The sequence below is a fragment of the Coregonus clupeaformis genome, unplaced genomic scaffold (genome assembly GCF_020615455.1).
Source record: "Coregonus clupeaformis isolate EN_2021a unplaced genomic scaffold, ASM2061545v1 scaf1348, whole genome shotgun sequence".
Taxonomy (NCBI): Eukaryota; Metazoa; Chordata; class Actinopteri; order Salmoniformes; family Salmonidae; genus Coregonus; species Coregonus clupeaformis.
The window spans coordinates 79,124-103,905 of record NW_025534802.1 but is presented as its reverse complement, the minus strand read 5'-3'; the positions used below and the strand labels follow the sequence as shown (position 1 = coordinate 103,905).

General features: G+C 41.7%; 2 long non-coding RNA genes across 2 annotated transcripts; both read right to left on the bottom strand.

The window, feature by feature from the left end:
• Positions 1-3,418: 3,418 nt before the first annotated feature.
• On the bottom strand, positions 3,419-10,841 carry LOC123486916. The gene is made up of 3 exons (XR_006659556.1): positions 10,829-10,841; positions 5,040-5,156; positions 3,419-3,458 (listed from the first exon to the last, which is right to left on the bottom strand). It is a non-coding gene; the product is annotated as an uncharacterized LOC123486916 (long non-coding RNA).
• A 4,646-nt stretch (positions 10,842-15,487) lies between these two features.
• On the bottom strand, positions 15,488-21,030 carry LOC121556463. The gene is made up of 3 exons (XR_006659553.1): positions 20,988-21,030; positions 20,729-20,816; positions 15,488-15,523 (listed from the first exon to the last, which is right to left on the bottom strand). It is a non-coding gene; the product is annotated as an uncharacterized LOC121556463 (long non-coding RNA).
• Positions 21,031-24,782: the final 3,752 nt, after the last annotated feature.

Here is a 24,782-nt window from a genome sequence, read left to right as displayed (position 1 = left end):
GGTGAAAAATGTCCTTTAAGTATCTCCACAATATCCCCATACGTCTTATTACCTGTTCTGTCTGGCTGTAGCAGGCTGCCTAGTAAATTAAATGTCTTTGGCCCCATTACACTAAAACATGTAGGCACAATGTTGTCCTCATCCATGTCATTTACAATAACTAAAGATTCAAACCGTTCTGTATATGAGCTCCACTGCTCAATACTGATAAGTGTGTGAATTGGACCATTTTCTGTCCTGCTAAGCATTCAAAATGTAACGAGTACTTTTGGGTGTCAGGGGAAAATGTATGGAGTAAAAAGTACATTATTTTCTTTAGGAATGTAGTGAAGTAAAAGTAAAAGTAGTCAAAAATATAAGTAGTAAAGTAAAGTACAGATACCCCCAAAAAACTACTTAAGAGGTACTTTAAAGTACTTTTACTTAAGTACTTTACACCACTGGTTAACTCTCTTTCTTAGCTAGCTCGACTGTGCACTTGCCTCTGCTATCAATACACTGTGCTAACATTAGCCTAGACTGGACCACAGAAAATAACAGTTTTAAACAGTTGTAAAAACCCACTTCTTCCAGACAGAATAGTTCCTGTAGATTCAGACTTACTCATCACCAATATTTTGTTATGTCTCGTGGGTTTCATAACCACGTCTGTATAATAATTCAATAATGATGAGACAGGAGACAGGAATCAGTTCAACCATTTATCTGGAACGTGATCATCTCAACACATACAAACCCCCATGATGCTCTGCAGCACAACCCCAATATACAACAAATACATAGATAAGTAAATGGACACTAAACAAAACTCATAGAGGAATTTAAATGTTCAGTTGTAGAAAGTAGGGCCATGGGATAGGGTCAGAAAGGTCAGTATGTTTGATAACTGGTTACACAGGTGACATAACAAGCATAAGGTCCATTATAACACAGTGAAGTAGAGGTGGGAGCTAAAAGCAGACCTGGACAGTGAGACGGTGTGAGGAGGTCAGGGGTGAAACACTAGATCAGGACAGGTAGAAATGGCAGGGCTGGAAATAGACACAGAGACACATTCTGATCATGGCTCAGACCTGACCTGAGACACCCAAACAGAAGATGCCATAGCAAAGTCCTGTCCAGTAGGCTATATGGGATTTCCTTTCATCAAAATCCAACACATGGAAATGTGTCCAGTGTGTGTGTGTGTCCAGTATGTGTATGTCCAGTGTGTGTGTGTCCAGTGTGTGTGTGTGTGTGTCCAGTGTGTGTGTGTGTGTGTGTGTGTCCAGTGTGTGTGTGTGTTCAGTTTGTGTGTCCAGTGTGTGTGTGTGTGTTCAGTGTGTGTGTGTGTGTGTCTAGTGTGTGTGTGTGTGTGTGTGTCCGGTGTGTTTGTGTGTGTGTGTGTCCGGTGTGTGTGTGTGTGTGTTTGTCCTGCGTTTGTGTGTCCAGTGTGTGTGTGTGTGTGTGTGTGTGTCCAGTGTGTTTGTGTCCAGTGTGTGTGTGTGTGTCCAGTGTGAGTGTGTCTAGTGTGTGTGTGTCCAGTGTGTATATTTGTCCAGTGTGTGTTTGTCCTGTGTGTGTGTGTTTGTGTGTGTGTGTGTGTGTTGTGTGTGTGTGTCCAGTGTGTGTGTTCAGTGTGTTTGTGTGTGTCCAGTGTGTGTGTGTGTCCAGTGTTTGTGTGTGTGTGTGTGTGTGTGTGTGTGTGTGTGTGTGTGTGTCTAGTGTGTGTGTGTGTGTCCAGTGTATATGTGTTTGTATGTCCGGTGTGAGTGTGTGTGTGTGTGTGTCCAGTGTGTGTGTGTGTGTGTCCAGTGTGTGTGTGTGTCCAGTGTGTGTGTGTGTGTGTCCAGTGTGTGTTTTCAGTGTGTGTGTTTGTCCAGTTTGTTTGTGTGTGTGTGTGTGTGTGTGTGTGTGTGTGTGTGTGTGTGTGTGTGTGTGTGTGTGTGTGCTGTGTGTGTGTGTGTGTGTGTGTGTGTGTGTGTGTGTGTGTGTGTGTCCAGTGTTTGTGTGTGTGTGTGTGTCCGGTGTGTGTGTGTGTGTGTGTGTGTGTGTGTCCAGTTTGAGTGTGTCCAGTGTGTGTGTGTCCAGTGTGTGTGTTTGTCCAGTGTGTGTGTGTGTGTGTGTGTGTGTGTGTGTTTGTCCAGTGTGTGTGTGTGTGTCCAGTGTGTGTGTGTGTCCAGTGTGTGTGTGTGTCCAGTGTGTGAGTGTGTCCAGTGTGTCCAGTGTGTGTGTGTCCAGTGTGTGTGTGTGTGTGTCCAGTGTTTGTGTTTGTCCAGTGTGTGTGTGTGTGTGTGTGCGTGTGTTTGTTTGTGTCCAGTGTGTGTGTGTGTGTGTGTTCAGTGTGTGTGTGTGTGTACAGTGTGTGTGTGTGTACAGTGAGTGTGTGTGTTTAGTGTGTTTGTGTGTGTGTGTTCCCAGTGTGTGTGTGTTTGTCAGTGTTACCATGGTTATTATTTACAGGGACACTGAGGAGTCACCATCATGAACCCTAAACATTGGATAAAGGGGCTCAGTGAATGTGGAGTGGAATATGTTCAGGTGGGTCAGTGTGTCAGAGGAGACTCTGTAGAAGGACAGAGTGCCGGCTGGCCAGTCCAGATACACTCCTACTCTGTGGGAGCTGGAGGAGGGGACGTCTATGGTAGTGAACTTATTATTGTGCCATGCAGAGTAACTGTTGTCAGAGCAGTACAGACTCCAGGACTTGTCATTACATCCAATCCCACAGTCACTACCCCTTCCTCTCCTGCTGATTCCTTTATATGCCACTCCTATACAAGCCCATCTCCCACTCCACTCTACCTCCCAGTAACAGCGCCCAGTCAGACCCTCTCTACACAGCACCTGTTCCCAGTCCTCAAATCTGTCTGGGTGATCAGGATACGGCTGCTTCTCTCTCCTCCATGTCACCTTTCTGTTCTCCTCAGACAGACAGAGGAATCTGTTTACTGTGTTTGGGTCCAGTGTGAGATCACAGACATCTGATGGATGAAACCAGACACAATATTAGAAATCATCATTATTCACATTAGAATGTTAACTCACTTTTCACTAATTAATTTAATGTAGATGTTTCTAGGTATCAAAAGGAGAAGTTAAGGTAACTTGAGATTTGTTCAATGCTCATATGTTATACTGTATGGTAATATAAAACACACTTATTCCCATTAATTACACACACACACACATCCTGAACAAGCATGAAAAAACACACACACACACACACACACACACACACACACACACACACAGACACACAAATTGTCAAAGCAACTCTTTGTAAACTTTGGTGTCCCTGATTTGTGCTTCTGTAAAACTACAGCTGATATTTAATATGACCAAGTAAGTAATGATGGTGGTCTTTGACTTTGACTTCACTTGAATTAAGACTTATTCTTAGTCATATTCTTCACAGCAGTCAACACTCACATTTTCTAGGTCCAGGTTTCATTGTGTTCTCTCCACCATGTTCCACACTGTAGCGGTAAGCAGAAGAACAGACAGTCATTGAAGGATACACCTGAACTCTCACACACACACACACACACACACACACACACACACACACACACACACACACACACACACACACACACACACACACACACACACACACACAGAGTCAGTATATACATTTGTCCAAGTGTGTGTGTGTGTGTCCACTGATTGTGTGTGTCCAGTGAGTGTGTGTGTACAGTGTGTGTGTGTGTGTGTCCACTGTGTATGTGTGTGTCCAGTGTTTGTCCAGTGTGTGTGTGTGTGTGTGTGTGTGTGTCCGGTGTGTGTCCAGTGTGTGTGTGTGTGTGTGTGTGTCTGTCCAGTGTGTGTGTGTCTGTCCAATGTGTGTGTGTATGTCAAGTGTGTGTTTGTTTGTCCAGTATGTGTGTGTGTGTCCAGTGTGTTTGTGTGTCCAGTGTGTGTGTGTGTGTTTGTCCAGTGTGTGTGTGTGTCCAGTGTGTGTGTGTCCAGTGTGTGTGTGTGTGTGTGTGTCCAGCATGTGTGTGTGTGTGTGTGTGTCCATTGTGTGTTTGTGTCCAGTGTGTGTGTGTATGTTTAGTGTGTGTGTGTGTGTGTCTAGTGTGTGTGTGTGTCCAGTGTGTGTGTTTGTCCAGTGTGTGTGTGTGTGTCTAGTGTGTGTGCGTTTGTTTCCAGTGTGAGTGTGTGTGTGTGTCCAGTGTGTGTGTTTGTCCAGTGTGTGTGTGTGTGTGTGCGTCCTTTGTGTGTGTGTGTGTCCTTTGTGTGTATGTGTCCAGTGTGTGTGTTTACAGTGTGTGTGTGTGTGTGTCCAGTGTGTATGTGTGTCCAGTGTGTGTGTGTGTCCAGTTTATGTACTGATACACGTGCACACACACACAGGACACACACACACACACACACACACACACACACACTGGACAAGCACACACACGACACACGACACACACAGACAAACACACACACACACACACACACACTGGACACACACACACACTGGACACACACACACACACTGGACACACACACACACACCGGACACACACACACACACACAAACACACACACACACTGGGCACACACACACACTGGACACACACACACACTGGATACATACACACACTGGACACACACACACACTAAACATACACACACACACACACACACACACTGGACACACACACACACACCGGACACACACACACACACACAAACACACACACACACACTGGACACACACACACACTGGACACACACACAGGTAATTGAGGTAATATGTACATGTAGGTAGGGGTAAAAGTGACTTGGCAATCAGGATAGAGATTACATCTCCTCATCCAGGGAGTGCACACACACACACACACATTCACACACACACACACACACACACACACACACACACACACACACACAGGGAGGGAATGTTGTGTTTGTTTAATATTGTTTCAGGACTATGATAATAGAAAAAAGGATTAGCCTATGGATTATGAAAACAACAAAAATAAATGGTAAAATGAGAGAGGAGAAATGACTAGAGACAGTGTTGTTTAACTCACTGACCATGACCCATGAGTTCTTCTTACCTTTGTTCAGTAGAAAAGTATCCCTCTCTAAAGGATATGGGATGATGCATAGACCGGTCACTCTTCATGGGCACACAGCTGGGTACAGGGGAGGCTGGTCTCTCCTGCTTGATTGGGCTTCAACACAACAGAGACAAACATTACGTCTCTCATCTACTCTGAGCTCAGATGGGGAAACAAGAGTTTCATTCCAAAACGCTATATATCCATTTTCAGAAACGGTAAATTAGATTTTATTGTTTAAAGAAATTCTGAAAGAGATTGGTGTGTTTTTTCACCATCTAATCATGGCATGGGGTTGTTCAATGACAGACATGTATTTGTTTAAAATCTATCACTTTCAGAGAGACAAATAATCATGTTTTTTTGCACAATGCTATATATCTGCCTCACTCTCAGAGAAATAAGTAGTACTGCTAGGTTTTACACAGTAATAATATATATCTGCCTCACCTTCAGAGAAATAAGTAGTACTGCTAGGTTTTACACAGTAATAATATATATCTGCCTCACTCTCAGAGAAATAAGTAGTACTGCTAGGTTTTACACAGTAATAATATATATCTGCCTCACCTTCAGAGAAATAAGTAGTACTGCTAGGTTTTACACAGTAATAATATATATCTGTCTCACTCTCAGAGAAATAAGTAGTACTGCTAGGTTTTACACAGTAATAACATATCTGCCTCACTCTCAGAGAAATAAGTAGTACTGCTAGGTTTTACACAGTAATAATATATATCTGCCTCACTCTCAGAGAAATAAGAAGTACTGCTAGGTTTTACACAGTAATAATATATATCTGCCTCACTCTCAGAGAAATAAGAAGTACTGCTAGGTTTTACACAGTAATAATATATATCTGTCTCACTCTCAGAGAAATAAGTAGTACTGCTAGGTTTTACACAGTAATAATATATATCTGTCTCACTCTCAGTGAAATAAGTAGTACTGCTAGGTTTTACACAGTAATAATATATCTGCCTCACTCAGAGAAATAAGTAGTACTGCTAGGTTTTATACAGTAATAATATATATCTGTCTCACTCTCAGAGAAATAAGTAGTACTGCTAGGTTTTACACAGTAATAATATATATCTGTCTCACTCTCAGTGAAATAAGTAGTACTGCTAGGTTTTACACAGTAATAATATATCTGCCTCACTCTCAGAGAAATAAGTAGTACTGCTAGGTTTTATACAGTCAAATGTGGCCGACCGGCTCGATTCGAACTTATGTAGCAAAATTTGAAATTGTTTTTTTTTTACATTTGATAAAAGTAGAGACTCAGCTAGAAAAAGGTATATCATACACTACAGTTGAGGAACAATGGGAAAGTAATTTTGCTTTGAAAGATGATAAACTTGTAACCTCATGTTTGAGAAAATGGCCTTTGAATGTTTTGGTTCACATACTGGAGAGCTCTTCTTTATCTACAGTGGTGTTACTTTGGCAGATAATGTCACCCATCTAAATAAATAGTATATATATATAGTTAACTAAATGTATGGTGTTTTTGGTTTATGTCAGTTTCATTGTTTGTTATGCTATACATTGTTATTTTATGGTCGTAAGTGGTAAAATGAACTAGAAAATGTCATATTTTGCAATTCTGAGTAATTATTACTTTAGTAAGGATATTCTTTATTCAGTAGTACTGCAGTTGCTAAATATTTCCAATAGATGGCAGCATAAGACCACGAATGACATTTCAGAAGGTTAGTTTGGTTTTCTCCCTGGATACACCACCACTCCCCCTCACAGGAAAACTCCTGCACACGCTTTTTACTGTCCCTTTCCACACTGTTAATGCAAGAGGAACGACTGAAAAAGCATTTAACAGATTACTGTGAAATAATATAATGATGATTCATGTTTATTATTAGCTGTTTTTATGCTCATGTTTTGAAATTATACTTCATTACTATAACGATTATCAATAAGCCTGAACATTAATTTAGTCACCTCTGGTCGAGAAAAACGTATTTTCCTAGTACATTAATTGTCAGATTCATCAACCAGCAGCAAGCACTCTGCCTTCTAGCACAAGCGAGGGGCATGTTGAGGTACATTTGCTAACTGGGAGGGTTGCACGATCTAATTTATTGGTGGGCTGGAAGACGCAGTCTTGTCTTATCTATTCCGAGGTTGTTTAATCGTAATATTAGATATTAAAAAATTCATGTATACTAGGGTTGAGGTTGGAGCATCTGACTAGTGATTATTTACCCGGGGTTCAACACCTGCTATAGTCACTATTGAATTGCTCTTCCAAAAGCATCACAGGCCTAATACGAGATATATAGCTAGCTAAAGTAATGAGTGACCATTTCAGAAAATCATGGGACATATAGTATTTGGTTGCTTGCTATTTTATGTCAATCATATTGCTGCTTGTAGCCTATAACTGATGCTTCGTGGTCTTATGCTGCCATCTATTGGAAATATTTAGCTATTAAAAGTTATTAATTCACGTACAGACGTTGGTGAGGCAGCTGAGAAATAAAGTGTATTAGATCAGTCTCAAACCTGCCCCACGCCAATTGCTGGACTTTCACACAGAGGTTATTAGGTCACCCAATTCAAACCACATTTGAAAAATAAAACAAATTTGTCTTAGTTATCAAGTGTTCTGTCTTGCTATTATACATATAATAAAAGAACAACAAAATAATTAAAACACTATTTAATACTATAATTGTATTTATTAAGATAATGTTATTACTAAAATAGTTTCTAAAAGTGTTCTAGGCTACCCTACCCTAGAATTAGGGGTTACGGCAAAAATAGGTTATAAGTAGGGTAAGAGTTTCTGTATAGCACCTTGTGACATCTGCTGGTGTAAAAGGGATTTATAAATAAATTTGATTGATTGTTAGGTTTAGGGTTTTTATGGCAAAAAACTGTATGGGTTTATAGCACTCTTGTGCCTCCCTTTGGCCATCTGTGGGTACTACATAACTAATTCATTAAATTTTTCACATTTACATTTTACATATTTAGCAGACGCTCTTATCCAGAGCGACTTACAGTTAGTGAGTGCATACATTTATTTATACTGGCCCCCCGTGGGAAACGAACCCACAACCCTGGCGTTGCAAGCGCCATGTTGTACCAACTGAGCTATATGACACTTGCTAGGCTCATAATCTGAGATAGCAACTGCGTCAGATCTACAAATCCATTAGCTAGACCACCCGATTAGACAACAATCACCCCATTATACCCATTTGGTTTGCAACTCAGAGAACCTGCGCAGCATTCGCTCAATTTGATGCCTACGAACGAAGATTTCGATGAATATCAAATTACCCAGCAGCCATTTAGAAACAACAAGTCATCAGAAAAATTGTTATTTCTTAATTAAAAAATGTCTTCTGGCTGTTTAAATCTGTCATATCTTGAAAAAGAGGACAGGGACATGCGTTTTGTTTAGATTGTACACTTTTTTCTTAAAACAAATATGTTTAACCATGACCAGAAAATGTTTAACGTTTGATGGCTTTGCGCCAGACAACACCTCTTAGACTGTGGCTCACCACAACATGTACTCAGGTTAACATTGAGCGCGCTCACCATGTAACCGTAACCTTGGTAATAATAAGTTACCTGAGGTAAACCTACAGGGTTAACGCTTGCCAAGTAGCTGTAACCTTGTTAACAAAAAATTACCTGAGGTATACCTACAGGGTTAACACTCACCAAGTATCCATAACCTTGTAAATAATAGGTTACCTGAGGTAAACCTACAGGGTTAATGCTCACCAAGTATCCATAACCTTGTAAATAATAAGTTACCTGAAGTAAACCTACAGGGTTAACGCAGGCAGGTCTCATTGATAACAATAGAATGTTCTGAAGGCGAGTCGGTGTCACGGAGCTCAATAGAACTAATAGGAGCTGGCAGGGTGAAAAATGCCCAAACATAAGGCCTGTTTTTTTCGCGATTACTTCATAACCAGGGACAGAAGGTAATATTATGAAACTGGGCTCCATGGCGGATGCAATGAACTAATTTTAACAGAAATAAACGTTGTAAAAAATGTAACTTGAGGCGCCCGAAAATAATATTCAAAAGGTTCAGTCCTTGGACACAGAGGGGTTAAACACCAAAGTTACCGTCCATCTAGTGAAGAGGCGAACCGGACAGAGGGATGGTAGGTAGCCAGCATCCGTCAACCAGAGAGGGAGAAGCCCTCCACAGTATTTAACAGGTGGAAGAAACAACCCGGGAGCTCCATCGGTCCACAAGAAATGCAGGCAGCCGGTGATGATGTAGTGGTAGCTAGGATAACTAGGATGCTGCTGGTAGAGTAGCTAGCTTAGCTAGCTGTACCGACTAGCTTGGCTAACTAGCAGTTCGTTCGTCTGTCCCTCGAGGATGATGACGAATCCGGTGAACCACAAGATGAAACAAGGATAGCGAGTGAAAAGGATCTGGCTACACTCATACTGTCACTGACCATTACGCAAAAAAGCAAATTGAACAATAAATTTCGGTGTCTCAACACTGTAACAAACTCCGTCGTTGTTCCCCAAGATCACCTCAGACCACTCTGCGCGTAACTGGACAATATGCTTGGAGCCAAACCGGACGTGGACGCGGGCAGTTCTGTACGTGGACGCAGACAGTTCCAGAACGCGGACATGAACAGAGCCACACAATAAACTAAACCCAGTCTTAACAGTGGGTTACATTAGTAATGCTATTTTATTTATTTTTATATGTAAAACAAACATTCAACGTTTTTTAAATAACAATATTTTGAGATCTGGGCCCATATCCACAAAGTATCTCTGAGTAGAAAATTGGTCGTATAAGTGCTGAGAATTAAGACATTTTACTCTTATGGGTATAAACGAATGCATAGCATTTTGTCTTCGGTTTGGCAGATTAACTCATGCTTATTTCTGAAGATAAACTCAGGTTTTCGCCCAGCGGCTAAGGAGTTGGAGCAGTGGCAGGAGTTGGACCTATGGCAGAAAGGAATCACGGGCCGGGCGCTGGAAAAAACGGGCGGGTTTGATCTGACCACTGGAGGGCTGCTGGGTTCACATCCTCAAAACATTCACCTTTCGTTGATCAGAACTCTAGAGGTTCTTCTTCACTGAACCCAAAAATATATCTAACTTTTAGTGGTTCCATATATTAAGGAAGTGATAGAAGCCTTTTTGGTTCTATAAGGAACCTTCTTTTCTAAGTGTATAATAAACACGTTTTTCTTTTGATTATTTAATTACCTACATCATGTTATTTCAAGTTATCCCTTTGGAGCGCAACATCACGTTGTTAAAAAATAATCCTAAATTGGCCATGGCTATAAATTGGGCAATTGAAGGCATCTAGGGCGAAATATGTGTTCGATGAAAATGAACATTGTATGCAAAGTTGTATGCAACATTATTGGCAAGGGACTTGATGCCTACGATGTCAAAGCTATTTAGAGTTGTTAAACGGGTGTGAAGAGTGTGTTGGTATAACGGTAATATTGTCAAAATTCCGCTTGTAACAACCATCAGAATTGGTTAAAGAAATATGCATTCCATTATATTAGGCAATAATGAAGAGTAGGAGTGTTCGTGTCGTGACAATTCTATCAAATGTCTTCCATTGCAACGAGTCCAGTCAGGGTGCTGCAGAACCCCTGCAGTACCTCCGCTGACCCCCGGATTGGGAACTCTTGATTTAGCAGATGCTCTTATCCAGAGTGATTTACATTAAGTGCATTCATCTTAAGATAGCTATTTATTTTGTAAATAAACTTAATAAATTCTTCATAAAATCTCACCTCTTAGCTTTGGTGTCATGTTTCCCAGAGAGACACATTTTAAACCACGGACCCCCTAAACAGAGATGCAGCATGTTGGTTGTGGTGAACACAGTAACTAAACAGAGATGCAGCATGTTGGTTGTGGTGAACACAGTGACTAAACAGAGATGCAGCATGTTGGTTGTGGTGAACACAGTAACTAAACAGAGATGCAGCATGTTGGTTGTGGTGAACACAGTAACTAAACAGAGATGCAGCATGTTGGTTGTGGTGAACACAGTAACTAAACAGAGATGCAGCATGTTGGTTGTGGTGAACACAGTAACTAAACAGAGATGCAGCATGTTGGTTGTGGTGAACACAGTAACTAAACAGAGATGCAGCATGTTGGTTGTGGTGAACACAGTAACTAAACAGAGATGCAGCATGTTGGTTGTGGTGAACACAGTAACTAAACAGAGATGCAGCATGTTGGTTGTGGTGAACACAGTAACTAAACAGAGATGCAGCATGTTGGTTGTGGTGAACACAGTAACTAAACAGAGATGCAGCATGTTGGTTGTGGTGAACACAGTAACTAAACAGAGATGCAGCATGTTGGTTGTGGTGAACACAGTAACAACTCATTCTAGAATGTCCATTGTACTCTTTTATTCATCATCTCTTAGAAATCTAAAATCTATTAATTACAATTCTGAGATCAGTAACGCTTTGAACACAACAACTGAGTTATTGCATTTACACCAGAAGTACATTCATTTCCAATGGAACGCTGCGTTAGCCTTGAAGCATTACGTTGCAGAGGCAGTTGCAGTGCATTCTGTGTGGTGCATAAATTGGATTAATCGAACGTATGCGTCAAACTGTATGCGTAAACAGGTTGACAGAAATGGTAGCAGAAGGTGAATGTTTAACTTTTGTTGCACAAATATTTAGATGATGCTGCATACTATTTTGCGCAATGACGCAGTCGGTGTGTTCAAACCGTAATATTGAAGGTACCCACAAGCAATAATTTCTGATGAAAAAACGAATGTGAAAAAATTGTGGACATATAGTTTTGGAAATGTAATTAATAATGCTTAAACAAAACTGTAATCTCACCTCTTAGTTTTGGTGTCATGTTCCCCAGAGAGACTCATTTTGGAGGCAGGGCCCCCCTCCTCTCTTTCCCCAGAGAGACTCATTTTAGACCACTGACCCCCTAAACAGAGATGCAGCATGTTGGTTGTGGTTAACACAGTGACAACTCATTCTAGAATGTCAATTGTTCTCTTTTACTCATGATCTCTTAGAAATAAAACATTTACTAAAAGACATATCCAAACAGTCAGGTGATTTAATTTAATCACAGGAACATTGTTACGTTCCCCAACAAGAAATAAAACATTGTCTCTCAAACAGAAGAAGGAACTAACAAAGAGTCACTAACAACAACCAAAACGAAACAGGTGGTTTTAGGAGGGGTTCTGAAAGACACTCATGGGGGTGTCCACTAGTGGTGGGAAAAAGAGGCTTTCTGAACGCTTTGGGGCTTTCACCAAATTGTGCCGAAAATGCCATTGATAGATTTGAGTGCTAATAAACAACATTTAGTTAGAATGTGGGGTTCGCTTTTTGCCTCCAGGTTCACTATGTTTTCAAAAACGATGCATATGTGGTATTATTTAGGATACTAAAGACAGAATATTATCATAGGCTACACTAAATAAAACTCATTATTTAAACAAGGATGGGAAGATAGTGTGGTTCCACAGAAAATAATGTTCAACTATAGCAGGGATTCAATCTTGTGCCTATGTTGATATCTGATCCAAATCCCCGTCCCTACCTGCTGAGCTCCCATTCAGGGGCTACAAACTGGAAGACATCAAACTAAATGTGTAAATAAGGTGTCCAGTAGAGGTCAGTGTTTGAAAAAGACTTTGCTTCGAAAAAAGCACCGGCACCAGGGAGAGATCAGTGAGATCTCTCGCATTTTGCAACACATGGTTCGAAAAAGCATGAGACCTAACGAAGCTTCGGACGTCATTGATCATGTGGTAATGTTACTTCGAAACTATCCATGGCAGCGTTTCAAACACTTAAAAGACTCCCTTTCCCCTCAGCCCTCAAATTAAGTGGACACTTCTGATGATGTATCATGACATATGATGAGTTGACACTTCTAATGACGTATCATGACATATGATGAGTGGACACTTCTGATGATGTATCATGACATATGATGAGTTGACACTTCTAATGACGTATCATGACGTATGATGAGTTGACACTTCTGATGACGTATCATGACGTATGATGAGTTGACACTTCTGATGACGTATCATGACGTATGATGAGTGGACACTTGCAGGGCAAAGGGCGAGGGAAGAATGAATTAATTTTAAATGGACCGCCCTTGCCCAGAAATGTGTCACTCGTTTGTCCCACGGTTGTGTTTTCAGTCATCATAGCGACCGTTCTCTCTGCTTGGTGCGTGGGAAATACATGTTACATCTTCAGCCGTTGTAGGAAAGATGCATCTTAAAACACTGGTAAGCCTAAATTCCATCGCTATCGGGAAACCGGGCCCAGAGTGACTTACAATACAGTTGCTGTATTGTAGTGTAATTTAGCTTTTAAAAAACTTGATTTGCCCTAACAAAATATTTTAATGAATTATAATCCACATAATAATTCACATTTCCTGCTGCTGCAGGATAATCTTTCTATTTCTGCTCTGAGAAACTGGGTCAAATTAAGATATGGCATCTGTAAGTGCATTTATCATAAGATAGCTAAGTGAGACAACCACATATCACAGTCAAATATACAGGATATGAACATCCCATTCCAGCTAAACATTGGATATATAGCGTTTTGAAAAAAAATCAAATTTTCATACACATCTCAAATCTAGAACAGAAATATTGAAGGTACCAACCAATAAGCAATCATTTCTGATGAAAAAAACACAAATGTGAATTTTCTTTGTGTATAGCGTTTTGGAATATAAATTCTTAAACAATATTGTCAGCTCACCTCTTAGTTTTGGTGTCAGGTCTCCCAGAGTGACGCATTTTAAACCACGGACCCCTAAACAGAGATGCAGCATGTTGGTTGTGGTGAACACAGTAACTAAACAGAGATGCAGCATGTTGGTTGTGGTGAACACAGTAACTAAACAGAGATGCAGCATGTTGGTTGTGGTGAACACAGTAACTAAACAGAGATGCAGCATGTTGGTTGTGGTGAACACAGTAAATAAACAGAGATGCAGCATGTTGGTTGTGGTGAACACAGTAACTAAACAGAGATGCAGCATGTTGGTTGTGGTGAACACAGTAACTAAACAGAGATCCAGCATGTTGGTTGTGGTGAACACAGTAACTAAACAGAGATGCAGCATGTTGGTTGTGGTGAACACAGTAACTAAACAGAGATGCAGCATGTTGGTTGTGGTGAACACAGTAACTAAACAGAGATGCAGCATGTTGGTTGTGGTGAACACAGTAAATAAACAGAGATGCAGCATGTTGGTTGTGGTGAACACAGTAACTAAACAGAGATGCAGCATGTTGGTTGTGGTGAACACAGTAACTAAACAGAGATGCAGCATGTTGGTTGTGGTGAACACAGTAACTAAACAGAGATGCAGCATGTTGGTTGTGGTGAACACAGTAAATAAACAGAGATGCAGCATGTTGGTTGTGGTGAACACAGTAACTAAACAGAGATGCAGCATGTTGGTTGTGGTGAACACAGTAAATAAACAGAGATGCAGCATGTTGGTTGTGGTGAACACAGTAACTAAACAGAGATGCAGCATGTTGGTTGTGGTGAACACAGTAACTAAACAGAGATGCAGCATGTTGGTTGTGGTGAACACAGTAACTAAACAGAGATGCAGCATGTTGGTTGTGGTGAACACAGTAACTAAACAGAGATCCAGCATGTTGGTTGTGGTGAACACAGTAACTAAACAGAGATCCAGCATGTTGGTTGTGGTGAACACAGTAACTAAACAGAGATCCAGCATGTTGGTTGTGGTGAACACAGTAACTAAACAGAGATGCAGCATGTTGGTTGTGGTGAACACAGTAACTAAACAGAGATGCAGCATGTTGGTTGTGGTGAACACAGTAACACCTCATTCTAGAATGTCCATTGTTCTCTTTTATTCATCATCTCTTAGAAATCTAAAATCTATTAATTACAATTCTGAGATCAGTAACGCTTTGAACACACCAACTGAGTTATTGCATTTACACCAGAAGTACATTCATTTCCAATTGAACGCTGCGTTAGCCTTGAAGCATTACGTTGCAGAGGCAGTTGCAGTGCGTTCTGTGTGGTGCATAAATTGGATTAATCGAACGTATGCGTCAAACTGTATGCGTAAACAGGTTGACAGAAATGGTAGCAGAAGGTGAATGTTTAACTTTTGATGCACAAATATTTAGATGATGCTGCATACTATTTTGCGCAATGACGCAGTCGGTGTGTTCAAAGCGTAATATTGAAGGTACCCACAAGCAATAGTTTCCGATGAAAAAACTAATGTGAAAAAATTGTGGACATATAGTTTTGGAAATGTAATTAATAATGCTTAAACAAAACTGTAATCTCACCTCTTAGTTTTGGTGTCATGTTCCCCAGAGAGACTCATTTTGGAGGCAGGGACCCCCTCCTCTCTCTCCCCAGAGAGACTCATTTTAGACCACTGACCCCCTAAACAGAGATGCAGCATGTTGGTTGTGGTGAACACAGTGACAACTCATTCTAGAATGTCAATTGTTCTCTTTTACTCATGATCTCTTAGAAATAAAACATTTACTAACAGACATATCTTAAACATTTGGGTGATTTAATTTAATCACATGAACATTGTTACGTTCCTCAACAAGAAATAAAACATTGTCTCTCAAACAGAAGAAGGAACTAACAAAGAGTCACTAACAACAACCAAAACGAAACAGGTGGTTTTAGGAGGGGTTCTGAAAGACACTCATGGGGGTGTCCACTAGTGGTGGGAATCAGAGGCTTTCTGAATGCTTTGGGGCTTTCACCAAATTGTGTCGAAAATGCCATTGATAGATTTGAGTGCTAATAAACAACCTTTCCAACAAGTCAGTTCGTCAAATTCCTACCCTACTAGAGCAGCCCCAGTCAACTGTAAGTGCTGTTATTGTGAAGTGGAAACATCTAGGAGCAACAACTGCTCAACCGTGAAGTGGTAGGCCACACAAGCTCACAGAAATATTAATATCATGAATTGAACTGCTTTGCCATGAACAGATCTGTGAGGTCTTAACTTAAAGGTACTATATAGACTTTATGGTCATTTAAATGGGGTTGAACATTCATCCCATCAGATTGTGTAAAGGATTTTATGAGTTCAGAAAAATACTGACTTGGAAGCATCTCTCTGACCTCACCCTGCTGAAACACACTCAAGTAAAGACCACATAGCTACAGTTATATGCTTTTCTGTTTTTACCCACTTTTACAGCCAATGTGTGCACTGGCATCCATATGAATCAGTGGAAAATACAGACTAGTTAGCCATCTCCCAATAGATGGACCCCAAGCAGAACTTTCAGCAATGCAGCATCTTCAGTAAGTGAGTATTCCAGACACTCCCTTCTTATGAACCAGTTGCTATTAAATGAAGGTTTTTGGACAGAAAACCTGCGACTACGGTAGGATTCTAGGCTAATCTGGGCTGGCACCTCTGTTCCAAGATAGTCAGGAACAGTCGGAGGTGGAGGGGGCTGTGGAGCCATTATCCTGGCGGTGCTTGTGGAAGGGTGGGTAGGCTCTGCACACGGAGCTAACTGGAGCTCGGCAGCATCATCACTGTTGGGCTTGCCGGCGGCCTCGCTGGTTTGATGATGCTGCTGCTGCTCATCACTCTCCTTTGGCTTTGTTTGGCTACTTTTTGTCCATTGTCTGAAGAAGCCTATTGTGGTGAAACTTCAGGAGTACGTTTTTTTTTGTTGTTGAAACTTTTAAATGAGCCACATGGATGCTAACTGGGGACTCAGCTAAAACTAGACAAATACACATTTTTATTTGGGTATTTTGGGGACCAAATAAATGTATACCAACAGTGGACAATTCCCAGCAAAAGCATGGAGCTCCAACTCTCTAGTGGAGAATTAAGGGAGTATTCCCCTTGGAGAATCCAGAGTGGCTCACTGAAGAAAAACATATTGGAGAATAACAACAATCTCAATCTGATGCTTTAAAAAAATAAGGGGAATTCCTCTGAAAATCAGGAACACCATTCTTCCTCCTGCCCCACCTATTGTCCCTGTATTAATATTAGTTGGCATCTAATTGAAGAACATACTGCTTTATAGATCCCAGCCTGACAAACAATTGTTTGGGCCTTACTTTGAGCACTTTGCACTGTGCCTCCATTGAGTCTCCATGTGTCAAGCAGTACAGAGAAACGCCCTCTAGATGACAGCAGAGGCCTGCTCTTGGATCTACCCTGTCTAACCACCAGTTTAGTGACCTTGTTCCATCAATATGTCCATACTACTTCACAACCGATTTGAGGTCTTGACCAGCAACGTCCCATTGGGCTCAACCAAGCCGAGAGTGAGGTTCTAGAAAGAGGACTGACTTTCATACCAACTCCTAAACAGGTGGACTGCGGGGGAGCTCCGAGGGATCTACACTTCCATCATAGAAGATTGAAGTTATTAGATCATTTTGATTATGAAACAGATTTTCCTCATATACTATTTCCAAACCCCCTCACATTGGGAACCTCAGTTGGAGTCAGTGTCAGAAACTATACAGACTGTTATACGTAGGGATGTGGCTTCCTTTTCCCAATTCAGAACCAGACCTGTATATCAGCTCAACCTTACACATCTTTCTAAAAATCAAGCTCTAGAAACATTGAACATCAGAATATAGTGATTAAACCAGCAGATAAGGGGGCTCAGATTGTTGTAATGGATAAAGTGAATATCTTCTTGAAGCCAATAGACAATAGGATAATGGTAAACACTATGTTCCATTGTCCCACTCAACACAACCGGAAAACACAAAGATGAATCCAGGAGATAGTGAGTAAACTATATGAGGATAAGTACATTACAGATAAACAGATGGTCTATCTTTTTGGGGCAGATTCTCCAAGGCCTAGGCAGTTTTACTTACTGCCTAAAATACATATCTCCTGAGACGTTGCGGTTCCTTACGGCTGACCAATAGTAAGCGATTGTGTCTCAGAATCTTCCTGTATTGCTGATTATATTAACTTTTATATCAACCCTCTATCCCAGAAACACCCCAGGTATGTTAAGGATAGTTATGAATGCAGGGTTTATTATTATTGTATTACTCTTTATATTAACTTAGCTACTGACTTGTTCTATCAATCAATCAATCAATTTTATTTTATATAGCCCTTCGTACATCAGCTAATATCTCGAAGTGCTGTACAGAAACCCAGCCTAAAACCCCAAACAGCTAGTAATGCAGGTGTAGAAGCACGGTGGCTAGGAAAAACTCCCTAGAAAGGCCAAAACCTAGGAAGAAACCTAGAGAGGAACCAGGCTATGAGGGGTGGCCAGTCCTCTTCTGGCTGTGCCGGGTGGAGATTATAACAGAACTATGCCAAGATGTTCAAAAATGTTCATAAGTGACAAGCATGGTCAAATAATAATCAGGAATAAATCTCAGTTGGCTTTTCATAGCCGATCATTAAGAGTTGAAAACAGCAGGTCTGGGACAGGTAGGGGTTCCATAACCGCAGGCAGAACAGTTGAAACTGGAATAGCAGCAAGGCCAGGCGGACTGGGGACAGCAAGGAGTCACCACGGCCGGTAGTCCCGACGTATGGTCCTAGGGCTCAGGTCCTCTCTCAGTTGGCTTTTCATAGCCGATCATTAAGAGTTGAAAACAGCAGGTCTGGGACAGGTAGGGGTTTCGTAACCGCAGGCAGAACAGTTGAAACTGGAATAGCAGCAAGGCCAGGCGGACTGGGGACAGCAAGGTGTTCTATTGTTGTTGTCAAGAGGTTAACCTGCTAGTCAACATTTCATTGCACTGTTAACTCCATGTATATGACAAATAAACCACCTTGAACTTAGAAGGGAAGGGGGAGGGCAGCCAGAAAGGGAGGGGAAAATTACAGTATGTGTCCTCAAATGTTATGTCATCTAAACATCTCACATTATCTGGTAGAACTGACAAATGAAATGAATCATAGAGGTCTCATAACTTATTCCATTCTACAGGTCCATTGTTTTGTCTCATGTCTCTTTATATTCATATACCCTGGGGACCATGTAGCTGTATTGAAATCACATTGTTTTATAACCTTCTTTGTTGCTCAGTGGTACTTCAATTGGCCGGACCATGCCCAATTATTTCACACGGTAATGCTCCAGCATCCACTCAGAGCTTATGCATCTAATGCATTCCTCAAATACTGCAGAGTTGTTGAGCATGTCCCTGAGATCGTCATGTTCAACCACGTTTATTTGCTTATTTGTAAGATGAAACCTGAGAGGATCACTGTAGTGTGTCATAAATGCATCAAAAATGGTTCTGAGGTCCTCAACAATGCTATTCTGTACCGTAGCTGGGATGCTGAATCCTGATTTTCAAAATTAAAAGACAGATATTGATTTTGAGACCTTCCATTAGCTGCTCAGTGTTGGTCTCTGTGGCTTGAACATATTCAGCCTCTGGCAGACTCTCTACATCACTCATGTCATCTTCAATGGGATCAGTCCCAGTCTCAAATTCATCATGAGGGCAATTCTCATCTAAGTTGGGGCTTAAAAGCTCTGTGGTTTTGGTAGATGTGTGACCGATAGGCGCTGAAACATCTATTTGTTTTCCCACACCCATTAAGTCCACAGGTAATTAGAAATGTGGTTCATGCTGGTGATAGAGGCCAATATGTGTGAGTCGTCTGGACACAGTGAAAGTATGCTCGTTGCAAATTGGACAATTGAAGAGAGTTGGCATTCTTCAGAAAGATTGTGAACCTTGGAATGATGGGATGGAATCATGGAGATCATTGATACTCAGCCACTTGCAGACATCATCAAGGGACCAGTCTTCCACAGCCACACTCAAATTAAAGTTGACACATAGCGCAAAAAGTGAAATGTATTAGTGTTGAGGCTAAAACAAAACCTATCCCACTCTTTCCAGACAACCACCTTTCCTCCTAATTTGTATTTATGGTTGTTCCATAACGAAGCAGAGCTTGTCAGGAAAGGTGAGGATGTCTGTCTCTTATAATAAGGGATTCTGCAGTCCCACATTTAAGTGTTGACTCAGATAATATGATGCTCCAAATGGGGCATTAAGTTCTTCTTCCATGTCAACCCAAATTGACCTATTAGAGTTCTCAATAAAGAGCCTATTTGGGCAGTTATAAAGGCTTCTTGCTATAATTACATGTTAGGGAGCTTTAATCCTCCCTTCTAAGTCTTTACCTGTAATCTAGCTTGGTTCATCCTGGCCGTTTTAATAGTCCAAATGAATCATTTTGTATATGGTGTTAAATGTGTAGGCAGGTATGGACAGTGGAACATGCTGATGACGTAATTCAGTTTAGGAGCTTTAACCATCTTCATAACATGTGGTCTACCCCACAATGAGATGTATAGCTTGTCCCAGTTCTTCAATTGGAGTTGAATTTTGTTCAAACACTGTATTGATTGATTGATTGATTGACTGCAAATACATTCATTCACCATTCAGTTAGTGTTGGAAAAGATGAAGGAATGACATAAAACACACTATAATCACACTGTATTGATTGATTGATTGATTGATTGAGTCACTGTAAATACATTCATTCACCATTCAGTTAGTATTGGATTGACAAAGGAGAAACACAGAACACACTATAATCACACTTCAAATACATACAAATACTTTATAGAGGCTAACCTGTTAGTAGATCCATAGTGAGCTTTAAACGTTGTCTTGCTTTGGTCTGAAATACAGAGGACAGAACAATCCGCCCCAATACACCAACCTGAAAGACATCAATTAGACACAAACACAACATAAACAACATGAGTATTCAATATCAAATGCATCTAGCTAATCTGATCTGTTTTATGTATTCTTCTTTTTGTCAAGTCGAACATAATCTACATTGGGTCATCTGTGTGTGTGTGTGTGTGTGTGTGTGTGTGTGTGCTACCTGTTCGTGGTGGTTGATACATTTTTCTATCCGAGCTCACAGCTCCCAAACTCTCCACCACTTAACTGGACAGGGGCAGGATAAGCCAGGTACTAAAGGGAGGAGGATGGAAGGAGATGGTGAGAAAGTATATCATGGGTTTAAATGACTACAATTTCTCAATATTGAGTCTAGCTAGCTAAAGTTAGCTAACGTTACAGTAACTTTAACTAGCTAGCTACTGTAGCTAACGTTAGCTAAAACGTACCAACATTTATACAACAATTACCAGCTAACATTACAGGCTATGTAGCTTGGCTAGCTGATGAAAAACCAAGAGTACATTACATGATGTATTGTTTTTAAGTTATTTGATAGTAGTTTGATGAATTATTATCTTAGCTAGCGAATAGCTAAGGTTCACTCACCTTTCACGTCAATCCGTTGCAAGTCATCTCTTATTGGTCGCGTCTCTCCAACCATCCGCGCGCTTCCCGCTTCCAGTTGTCTTTTGACCAACGGTCTCAATTTGAATTCTACGCTCGCGCGCCCTTTACTCACGAGGGCGCTGCTGGTTCCAAAACGAACCCCTCTTTTGAAAAGGCTTCTTCAAAGAACCCCTGAAGTCTACAACGGTTCAACAACGAGCTGATGGCAGAGTATAGGCTTGGAAATTAATCTTAAGGTATATTTTTTACCTTATATTATCCTAAAGGATCCTACAGGAAGCTTTTCTTTTAAGAGTGCACTTTTACTCATTTATCTGCAAAACCATGCCTTCCGAGTTGTAAAGGGGTGGCCAGCCACATAATTAGTTTTAAAAGTCTACCATGACAACAACTATCCCATTGACTATATCCAGTAATAGTTTCTTATTGTTCTAGTTAAGATCTCACAACACAGTTAGGCTACTACAATTAAGGCATAAGCCATAAGTATATATCATTTGAAAATGCAGTGAAAATTGGCTTGAACTTGTCGTGTAATAACAATTTTGAAAAACACTAAAAAGGCTATGTATTCTCCCAAGGTCAATACTTCAAAAAATAATGAATCATAAAATGTTTGTCCTCTGTAGTTGCGTGTCTTTCTTTTTTTGCTGAAATCCATAAATTTTTTTTTGCAACTGTGTCATTTGAATATCCAATGACTTAGACCAAGGGCTCCAAATACTCGTTTGTTTCTGTATGATATGTTGGATTAAGGAATAAAGACAGACACCAATGTTCAGTTCAATAGCCTTGTTAAGCCTTGTACAAATCCCTACGCGTGGAGTCTGGGGAACAGTCCAACTAGTCGATTACCTATCAACTAGACTCCGTAACATCATCCTTTTCAATAGAAAGTGCAAACATAACGGCATAACATTGCGTTCTTAACAGTCAAGTCATAACAATTGAAAAGCATGACATTTTCTTTTTACTTCAGCTGTCATCTTCCTTTTTTAAATTTTTTTTTAAATTTTTTAAATATTTTTTTAAATTAACAGACAACAAGTTAAGTCTCTTGCTTACAGAGTAAGCCTGTCCGGTGGCTTGCACAGCCGACCCACCCGTGAGTAAGTATTGGCTCTGACAGGGGTAGGATTAGGGCCACGAGCTGGAGAGTTTGGTGGGGTAGAAGCTTCACCTTCAGTTGGCTCATGTCTCAATTCTGCACCCCTTACCCTTAGGCCTGGACTGTGATCCAGCTCATCTAAGTGAGTGTATGGCATGTTCTGGTTTGTCTGCTCTGCTACGCGCAGATCCACCCGATTGCGACGATAGAGGGAGCCACCAACATCCACCAGGTAAGAACGTGGTGCAACTCTCTGTAGGCATGTGCCCAGCCTCCAAAGTCCTGTGTGGTCTCCCGGCAGCGGTTTCATCCTTATAGTTTCACCCACCTCCAGCTCTGGTAGGTCTCGAGCAGTCCGGTCGTAGAAGCACTTAGCGAGCTGCTTTCTGTGACGCAGTTTGTCCGTGACGCCAACCATGACGCAGGGCTCAAGTAGCTTGTTAGCTACGGGGATAGTAGTCTTCAGACGTCTGGACAGAAGGCGTTGTGCTGGGCTGCTGTCCATGTTTTCGGTGGGTGTGTTCCTCCACTGTAAGATCGCTTTCCATGGGTCGTTGCTGTCGCGCAAGGCCCTGCTTAACAGGTTTTTTGCAATCTTGACAGCTGATTCTGCCTTGCCATTTGCTTTTGGGTGTCTTGGAGAGGAGGTCACGTGGTCAAACTCCCATTCTGAGGCGAAACGCTTGAACTGTGCAGTGAATTGTGGGCCATTGTCCGTGATTACCTTGTCAGGCTGACCTTGCCTTGCAAACTGCGCCTTGCAGCGCTTTATGACCGTCTCTGCGGACAAGTCAGGGAGCAGTTCAATTTCCCAAAAGTCAGAGTAATGATCAACGAGGAGAAGATAGTCCTTTTGTCTGTGGCTGAATAAGTCCATGCTGATGATTTGCCAGGCCCTTGTGGGCAGTTCGTGTGACATCATGGTTTCCTTTTGCTGTTCATGAGCGTACTCGTTGCATGTGGTACAGTTGCTGACAAAGTCTTTAATTTCTGCTTGCATGTTTGGCCAGTATAATGTTTCACGAGCCTGACGGTAGCATGCGTCACCTCCAACGTGACTGGAGTGTATGCGGGTAAGCATCTCTGGACGTAGTGATTTGGGAATAATGACCTTCTGACCTCTGAACAAGACGCCATTTTGCACACTGATCTCATCTCGAAAGGTCCAGTATTCTCTCACTGTGAAAGGTGTCTCCTCTTTCAGATATGGCCAACCTGCGAGAGCCATGGACTTCAGTGACTGTAGGTGTTCGTCCTTGTCTGTATGTTGCCTGATCTGGGCTAGGCGGTGATCTGTCACGTTTAAGTAGTCTGCCTGATTGATCTGTTGAACATCTTGTTGTTCCTGCTGTAGCGAACAGATGGCCTGCCGCTGATAGGCAGTGCCTCTACCTGTACATTGTGCTGTTGCCCTGCTCAGTGTGTCGCTGATGTACATCTCAGGTCCTGGCTTGTAAATGACCTTCAGGCTGTAGTTTTGCAGAGTCAGGAGCATACTTTGAAGCCTCTTGGGCGCGTTGAGGAGAGGTTTACTGAATATGGCAATGAGTGGTTTGTGGTCAGTTTCAGCGGTGACCAGCTCTCGACCATATAAGTAGTGATGGAATCGCTGGCAGGAGAAGACGATGCTGAGGCACTCTTTCTCAATTTGTGCATAGTTTTGTTCGGTGGGGGTGAGCGCTCTCGAGGCAAACGCAACGGGCTGGCCTTCCTGCATAAGGCAGCATCCAAGTCCCCTTTGGCTAGAGTCGCTCTGGATTGTGACAGGCTTCGTGACGTCGTAGTAGCGCAACACTGGCATGGATGAAGCCAGAGATTTCATCTCCTGCACTGCGGCCTCGTGCTTGGGTAGCCAGTGCCATGGTGTGTCTTTGTCCAGCAACCGGCGCAGAGGCTCACAGACTGCTGATAGGTGTGGCATGAACTTTGCAAGATAGTTTGCAAAGCCGATGAGACGCTGTACTCCTTTTGCATCAGACGGGTTTGGCATGTCGAGGATCGCTTGGACCTTGTCTGGGTCCGGCTTCAGGCCTTTTGCCGAGAGAATGTGGCCATGGAAGTGGACGTCTTTCACCTTGAACTGCAGCTTCTTCAGGCCAAGACGAAGCTTAACTGATCGGCAGCGCTCCATCAGTGCCAGGAGCTTCACATCGTGGTCGCGTTCTGCTTCTTCGTCTGTTACACCACAGCCTACGATCAGGATATCATCGGCGATGGGTTCAATGCCCTTGAGCCCAGCCAGTAACTCGTGCTGCTTGC